The sequence below is a fragment of the Sinocyclocheilus grahami genome, unplaced genomic scaffold (genome assembly GCF_001515645.1).
Source record: "Sinocyclocheilus grahami isolate Dianchi unplaced genomic scaffold, SAMN03320097.WGS_v1.1 scaffold476.1, whole genome shotgun sequence".
In the NCBI taxonomy this organism is placed as follows: domain Eukaryota; kingdom Metazoa; phylum Chordata; class Actinopteri; order Cypriniformes; family Cyprinidae; genus Sinocyclocheilus; species Sinocyclocheilus grahami.
Window position 1 is genome coordinate 948,695 of NW_015505655.1, and position 9,155 is coordinate 957,849.

Consider the following 9,155-nt stretch of genomic DNA (forward strand, 5'->3'; position numbering starts at 1 on the left):
TTGTTTTTTCGGGGAGGGGGGTTATTTTGAGCTTATGGACTTTTTAAATGGAATTTCTCAAGGCAAAATATTAGATTTTATTATTGAAGTCTTTCGTTTTGTATGTTTGCAAATTGAAATGCGTTTTTTTTGTTTTGTTTAGTTTATTTGTGAGTGTGTGTGCGTGTTTAGGGACTGTAAGATACTCGGTGTGGAATTAGGATCAGGATCCATCCTTATTCCTGTCTGCTACGTATTCACATTTACCAGGTTTGGAAAAGGACACGCCGCCTTTTTCTCTCCAAACTGTGGTGTTTGTACAGAGGACCTGTATTCATTTGTACAGAAAGGAGCTTGGCTACTGCGCGCACACACACATACACAAACACAAACACGCGAGCAAATTGTGAAAGTTGCTCTTATTTTTCAAGGTGCCCAAATGCGTTAATTTATTGGCCTGGATTCAGTAGTTGTCTCTTAAGATGTAGGAAGATGTTCCTGTTTTCTCGTTTGATCTCTGAAACATCAATGATGTCCCCTCCACCTCGCGTATGAGGCTGGAGCTTCGTCTGACTGCTGATTTGTTCAAAGAGTTCTTCAATCAACCTCTTTTGTTTTTCTTCTCATGAAACTTGAATTGAAGGTGAATGATTCTTTAATGTAAATCATGCAGCTTGATGACATACTGTAAATAAAAGGAAAAAAGATTGAGATCGCTGTATAAACTGGTTAAGAACTTGTTTCGTACTTATATACCATATTGTTAAATAAACTGTGTGCAACAGATGCGACGCTTCTGGTGACTTCGATTTGCGTGTTCTCGGAATTCAGATTTTAGGAAATGAATATGCCAAAGTTTTAAATTAACACCCGACTGTTTTTACACAAAGCCAGTGTAGTTTCAAACAATTGGTGGACTGGAGCTAATTGTTAAATTAACAGAATTGAGGTTTTTCTGTTTCTATGATTGTGAAATGCTTGGATCTGTTTTTTTGGAAGACTGTCGTCACCTAATTTTTTCTGAAAGCATATTCGATCAGATTCCTTATCCTTAAAAGCATTTCTCAGTTCTTTCTTTTAAAACTAAAAGAGCAGTTTAGGATTTATTTCGTTTCTGTCTGATTTGCTTTATCTAAGGGAGAAGCGAATGTACCAGAACATTACATTTGAAATGCAATGATCAGATTTACTGTTTAATTGTAACTAAAATGTGTAGTAGAAGTTCAACGAACTGGCCGTTTTACCTTTCTTCAGCATGAGATTGCAGTGTGCTCTCTGCACTGGCTTCACTGCACCTCCTGGAGCCCGAAAGATGCAACTGCAGTTTAGAGCCCTTGTACTTGCATTTCACCATTTCTGTGCTCATTACGACCTTTGATTAGAATTGTGATATTTGCCGTTATAAAAGTTTAGTGAAAATAATGTCAGTGTTAATATAATGTTAGTGTAATGTTACATTCGAAATTTGGCCCGTTTATAATATTTTCTTACAATAAGTGGAATAGGATTAAAGAAATCATCCGTACTCACTCAAAACATTTTGCAATGGCTCTGTTGTTATTGCAGCTTCACACGCACTGGTGAGAGAAACCCCGTGACGAGCGATCCTGCAGCAAGAGAATTCATTACTTCAGAGTTATGTGGCCTCTAGAAGCTTGCGTTCTGCAAGTGAACGACGCATTATTGTGCCATCTCAAAGAGGCACAATCACTTTCACTGACTTTTTCATTAACTGTTCCCTCCTGGTGGAATGACCTGCTCAACTCAATCCCAGCAGCTGAGTCCTTAGCCATCTTCAAGAAACGACTAAAAACACATCTGTTCCATCTTTATTTGACCCTCTAACTCTAGCACTTTCTATTCTATTTTAATTCTACTTTATCTTTTTTTAATTAAAAAAAACACTAGCTTTCTATTTTTTTCTATTCTATCTACTTGTGTGTGTGTGTGTGTGTGTATGTATGTATACTGCATTAGGCTAACCATTTGCACTTACATATTGTTGCTCTTGTTAGTTTTGATTGCTTCTATTGTCTTCATTTGTAAGTTGCTTTGGATGAAAGTGTCTGCTAAATGTAAATGTAAGAGAAACGGCTTTTTAAATTATCTTTAAAAACCAGTTCCAAGCGCAAAAAAAAAAACTAAAATCTGGTTATGGGAACAATTATGCATTTTTCATAACTACATATTGTGCACAGATTTTAGCTCTAACTTGTCACTGTCTAACTTGCAGTGATGTCACTCTTGTACACTGACACTGTCTGAAGAGGTGATAGAAATTCACAGAAACTGAGGTATGTGTTTTCACTTACTTAGAAATGCTTTGTCTTGCAGAAACTACATTTATGTAAGATGTACATTTATGTTAAATGTAAAAAATGTTCCCCCTCTGGCAATTGACTAATTGTTTACTAAAAATGTATGGACAGTATCATTTATTTATTATTTTACATGGAAGCCCATGTCTGCCTCACAAGGGGGAAAACATTGATTTTTAAGTTATGAGATATTAAGGGTTCAGTTGAAATTGACATACCAAGTCATAACTATGACAATTCTAAATTGACAAAAAGTTAGGCCTATATTTACGATGTAAAAAGTTTAAATTGATGCATCAAACTTTGTATCAATTATGAGTTCTCAATTTCGACAAAATGCCTTTGTATCTCATGATTTTGACGTTGCTATTTCTACTTTTCATCTCATAACCCTAACCAAAGCATGTTTCTTATGTGGCAGAAATGGGGTTTTCCTTCTTTCTAGTGTTGCCATGTGTCTAGTTTACAGCTGTGAGAAGTCAAATATCACGTCAGTTATCTTCATTTAGAGCAGGGGTGCCCAAACTCGGTCCTGGAGGGCCAGTGTCCTGCAGAGTTTAGATCCATCCACAATTAGACACACCTGAACCAGCTAATCAAGCTCTTACTAGGCATACTAGAAACCTCCAGGCAGGTGTGTTGAGGCAGGTTGGAGCTAAACTCTGCTGGACATCGGCCCTCCAGGACCGAGATTCACCGTTATGTCGCGTTTAAGACAAAATGAAGTTAAATGCGCCTCGAGACCGAGCTTTCTTCATTCCTGTTTCTCACATTTTAAATGCAAGTACTGTGTGAACGGCCCACAGCAAGGCTGTGCAGTCATGTTTTTTAAGGCTTGAATTGTATTGCGAGCACATGGAACAGCCTAATCTAGCTCCCCATCTAAAGCTAAAAACAGCATTTTGTTCATTCCTTTGTAATTATATACTTGCAGCATTTATGAGCTCAAATTAATTCAACGATTAAATGGTAATAAATTAATTTGCACATTTAAAAATGCATGTCACGCCGCAGGTGCATCTTTTAAAAGTTAGTGATGCCAATATGATGACTAAAAATGTCTAAATCACTTTCTATAGATTCATATACATTTTAACAATAAAGGGATAGTTCACCCAAAGATTTGATCGGTTTTGTCTGAACTCCCTGAAAAGGCACAGTCAAGCACTGCAGCATTTAAGCAGTTGTTTTTTTTCCAGTTTTTTTCAGTTTTATAACAGTAACGTGAACTAAAATCTACTGTAAATGCAGCGTCACGGATCGCATCATGTGCTCATCACTGGCATCACTGCTGTCTGAATGATGCGACGGCAGTTTAGGCGCAGTTCACCTGGATTCCTATTTCGTTTCAACGAGCTGGATATGATCACATTTAGGCAAGTCGGATTTGCATTCGAGTTTATGAAATTGTGGAATTTTTGTTTAGACAAAGCAAGCACTGGAACAGTTAGTCATGGTTTATCTATGCATGTTTGTTTTATTTTCATCTAACTTTAATTTACACGAAAAAGCTGTTTGTTAATTTACAGAACCAATAGACTGAATGTTGAATCAGTTTAGAGGGGAAAAAAAGACAAGAAATATTGATATTCAACAGAAAATGTTTTTCCTGGTATAGTTATCTTGATATGGAAATTTATCTTGCGTCTTTCCAGGTAAATTCAGGAGTGCAACTATGGCAACACAAACTGCTGAATTGTTTAATGTATTGTTTTATCGTTGGACGGACCGACAAATCTCAGTCATATCAGCTGTAAAACACAACTCCCAACAAAACCACGTCACACCTGCACAAAGATTCTCAAGTCTTCATATAAACAATGTTTGTTTGTGTTTAGTGTGCAATGATGACCTCTGCGGCACGGGACACCCCCTTTGAGCATCCATGCATGACTCTAATAAAGGCAAAACAAGTCTGTCAGGCTGTACTCCAGCACAGGTGTCAGTGCTTCTCCTGGGCTTGAGTGAGGAGTTGATTGAGCAACGAGATCATCGGACGAGGGTCTTCGTTCAGGCCAGCGGTGATCATGGTGTTGTCGTAAATCTGGTACGTAAAAAATGGCATTTAGCTCTTAATTAGAAATAGTATTGAGATGAGAGAGTGGTGGAAACTCTTTCTTTACCTGCTCGAGGAGAAGCTGTGCCAGCTCAGGGTTTTGAGTCCTTCAGTGCATGAAACTTCTTGATCCGATCATGTCTGGAAACAAACGCTTGATGTTACATATATTATGCAAGTACAATATGCTTTTTTTTTTGTTCAAACTGCTGCTCACAATAATCCACAAGTAATCCACATAACTCCAGTCCATCAATTAACATCTTATGAAGCAAAAAGCTGCATGTTTGTAAGAAACAAATCCAACATTTAGACTTTTTTTTTTTTTTTACTTCAAACCATTGCTTCCAGCTAAAATACGAGTGTAAAAAATTAGAAGCCAACCATGTTTTTAGTGCAAAAGACAGGCCATAAGAGGTTCTAAAGCATTTTCATGTGACGGTGGCAAATACACTTGTACATCATCAGTGTAGCAGTGAAAAGCAGTATTATATTTCTTGAAAATATTTCCCAAAGGAATCATATAAAGAGAGAATAAAATAGGAGCAAGGATGGAGCCTTGAGGCACACCACACATGATCGGTGCTGATCTAGATGAACAAGCCCCAATATTCACTACCATGCTTCTACCAGTCAGATTTAGTCGGATTTAAACCACGTCAGGACTTTCCCCGGAACCCCCACATACTCCTCCAGCCGTGAGAGCATCACTCAGTGATCAGTTGTTATCAAAAGCAGCAGTTAAGTCTAATAAAACTAACACGACAGAATTTCCAGCATCAACAGTCAGCAACAAATCATAAAAACTTTCACAAGGGCTTTCTCAGTTGAGTGGTGTGTTATTTACAAACTTATTTACATCTTGGATGGCCTGAGGGTGAGTTTAATTTTCAGTAAAGTTTTATTTTTGGGTGAACTATTCCTTTGAGACACATCAGCAATATAACAGTATGTTCATTGCTGTTAGGAAATTATTCTGGAGACACTGGACTGTTTTTTTCCTCATGTAAACTGTCAGATTGTTTATTTGTGTTCGGCTGGAGTGTTAAAGTTAACCATCTCATAGCCAGTGTTGATCTCCAGTGTGGGCTGCAGGATCTGGGCTCTCTCCTCTGAGCTGCGAGCGAGCTGCTGTGTGCGCAGGAAGTGTCGAGCGGCGCCCATCTCCAGCACCGTGATCATAGCGGGGGGTGTGTCCAGACGCGGGGTCACCTGTGGAAACATTGGTAAATGAATGGTAATAAAGATAAATCACTGTTGTCAGGTTTCCACACATTTGTGGGTAAAAATTAGGGGTGCTCCGGTTGATCGGCTACCAATCACTATCGGCCGATAATCACGTTGGGATGATTGATTGGTGGTCTCTAAAAAGGCCGATCTCAAGCTGATGACGCTTCCATGAAAGGTTTGGCATGACATGCAGCGGCACCGTCTCAGTCTCTGTATGGTGTGGGTGAAATAATTATAATGCTGAAGGTGAGGTACTCAAATAACTTATAAAGTAATCTGGGCTCTCTCCTCTGAACTGCGGGCGAGCTGCTGTGTGCGCAGGAAGTGTCGAGTGGCACCCATCTCCAGCACCGTGATCATGTCTGGGTGTGTGTCTAGACGCGGGGTCACCTACAGAATCATAGGTAAATATGGATGTCAAAAATTATTTTGGAGCATGTGCATGTAAATGGTTAAGCATTTACAATTAGGCACCTTGGTCATAACTGTAATACAAAGAGCGATTCGGATTTATTACATGGCCGTTACCAAACAAATAAATAATTAAATGGACATGGAATATTGACTGAAAAAAAATCTGACAAACTGCTGGATACTAAATGTATAACTGAATAAATAAATTATATTGATATATATATATAATTATTGTAACAGGCTAATACAAATTTAAAATATGTATTTATATGTAAAATACTAATTTTAAAATACTTTTTCAAATTATGTATATTGGATACTGTAATTTAAGTTTTTATTAAAATGCATTTAATTGCATAAATTATTTCATCTATTAAACATTTATTTGTTTAATAGATATTATTTTATAATATACAAAGGGTGATTCGGATTTATTACATGGTTGATTAACAAATAAATAAATGGATATGAAATACTGATTTGAGTTTAAAATTATTATTTGAGAAGAAAGAAACCAGACACATTGCTAAATACTAAATGAAAATGTATACATGAAAAAAATATTATAATATATTTGTTAAATGATGTAACAGGCGCATTCAAAAATCTCAAAAATATATTTTGTGAATATGTATAATGTAATAATATAATCTAAATAAATTTTTCATAGCATGTACATGCATTTTTTATATATATAATTGCATTTTGACTTTATACAATTTGCTGGCATAGTTTTTTGATGGGAGCAAAAGCAATGAACAAGAAGGTAACGTTTGTTAAAAGTTACAATGTTTGGTGTTTTGTTTTTTTGCATGTACATGTGGCTACCTTGATGTTGGTGACTCTTTGTCCGAGTGCATTCCTCATCCAGGCACATCAGATCATCTGTCAGTCGCTCAGATGCTGAACAACACAATCCCAGCACCAGTGACTCCGGCTCATCTTATGGCTTCTTACATAATTGTCCTTTGGTTTACTTGTTTAAATGCTTAATTAACATTATCATTGTTGGCAAAGCGAAGTGAGGAAACAAGAACATCCAGAAATCACTGTATACTGTAGACGCGTCTCGGATAATGAGAGGTAATTAGAACATCAGTCAGTACAGTCACAATGCAATGTCTTACCTGGTTTGCTGTCATGAAATTTCTCTTCTTTGTAGTGATCTACGACTATGTTGGTCTCGACTGAGATGAGCTTCTTCCTGTCGAACTCTCTGAGGTGAAGCAGCGTGAGCTCATCGAACTGCTCAAAGCAGAACAAGACCTGCAGGAAGAGACAGAACGTCAGAAACAGACACATCTTTCTTCTGTTGACTGCTACTCAATTTTCTCAACATGACAACATATTTTCTGTATGTTTTCAAATTTCATGATCTCAACCACAACATTTTTTTGTCCTATTAGAAATCCTCGTGTTTGACTTTAAATGTTTAACCAATATAGGATCAAATAAGTATTATATTATAAATATTGAAAAATAAATACAGAATGATTAATAGAATAAATCAATAGTAAAGAAGCATTAAATAAAACAAAAATATTTTAATTGGAGTTTGTTCTTTTAAAGGTTAGAGGTTAAAAATCACGTTTTTATCAATGTTATTAATTTACTATATACTGTTATATTGATTAGGAACAGTGACTTTGTCTTAATTAAAGTGATGAGATTTTAATATTAAGCAAGATCTCCCATTTTTTACCCTGTGGTGCAAAATAACAGACAGATTAAATAAACTATTTTTATTTTCTTTATTCCATATTTATATATTAATATATTATTAAAAGTACAATATAAAATTATTATATTATTAAATTCCATGTAGTTGTTTAAACATTTACAATTAAGCACCTTCTGAACAGCACTATTTTCTTAAGATAAAAAAATTAAGACCTTGAGAAAACAAGTTTTTGTAAGTCAAGATCCCAAGAAAATTTAATAGAATAATTTTTGCCATGTTGTGGTCACAACAAAATAGATAAACTGATTTAATCAATGCATCTTTAGCATTCCATTAGTTTCTGATCAATATATTTGGCCATTTTGAGATTAACGGCAGTGTTAGCGCCCCCTTATGTTCATCTCAAAATCTACCAACAGCCTTGTCAATAGATAATGCACATTTTATGCTTTCAAAATCGGAGTGAACGGAGTACATTTTTAATTGCAAATTAATTAGCAGTTGTTTCCAGCAAATCTGCAATGCATTGCATCAGCCGTCGCATCAACTTGTAGATTCATGACCCATTGGCTCTTTAATAGTGTGACCATTAAGTCTGTAACCTCCATATCTTTCTGTTTCATGGCCTCAAAGTACGGTGACTGTTCGGCCAGGTGGCGATTCGGTGCGCACAGATAGTAAATGTTCCTCGTTCCCGCCTTCATCCGAGAGGCGTATTCCATCAGGCTGGTCTGCTGTCCCGCAGGAAGCGCTGACGACTCAAAGCGCAGCAGCTTAGCAATGTCTTCCTGTGACGACATAAATCAGCAGTTTGAAAACAATCAGAGAGAAACGGGCTGATTAAGAAGGCCAAACGAGGCGTCTCGTACCTTGACGCTCTGCTCTGCTGTGGCCACGATGCCCTCGCGCATAAACAGCCCATAGTCGTCAAAGAAGCGAGCGTATTTCTCCGGATCCTTCTTGCTCTGGTCCAACGGGAACTGAATGACCCGCTGCTGTAAAACATCCCGCAGTTTCCTGAAAGAATAGAGTATGTTATGTTGTGTATTTTTGTTTTTTTGCACAATGCAGAAGGCATAACATCATATTCCAGGCAGGTTTGTACCTGATTAGAGCACTTTCCTGTAGCAGTGTATTCATGCATTTATCTGGATGCTCATCTGACCTCGCAGGAAGCGCAGCCACTTGGGGAGGATGTCTGTGGCTTTGGTTTGGATCAGAACCTTCCTGCTGTACAGGGCCACACTGGAGCCCATCTCACGACTCACGTCAAGCATGGAAGGTTTCTGCTCACCCACATTTACAATCATCGCAAAACAAAACAAAGAATCATCAGTAAGCTGATTACCAAACAAATGGAGTGATTTGTGATATAAAAATCAGATTCACCACTGAATATGGTGACCCATACTCGGAATTAGTGCTCTGCGTTTACCCATCCAAAGTGCACACACACAGCAGTGAACACACACACACC

At 37.3% G+C, this 9,155-nt stretch overlaps 1 protein-coding gene and 1 pseudogene across 1 annotated transcript in view; one reads left to right on the forward strand and one right to left on the reverse strand.

Moving 5' to 3' along the window:
• The window catches only part of LOC107553628 (CREB-binding protein-like), a 55,764-nt gene extending 54,999 nt beyond the window's left edge, over window positions 1-765 (forward strand). The window contains exon 30 of the mRNA XM_016235915.1: window positions 1-765. This exon is cut by the window's left edge and continues 2,506 nt beyond it. The gene's annotated coding sequence lies outside the window, so the exon portion shown is untranslated.
• Window positions 766-4,710: 3,945 nt separating this feature from the next.
• On the reverse strand, window positions 4,711-9,087 carry LOC107553629 (heat shock protein 75 kDa, mitochondrial-like; annotated as a pseudogene).
• Between the last annotated feature and the right edge of the window lie 68 nt (window positions 9,088-9,155).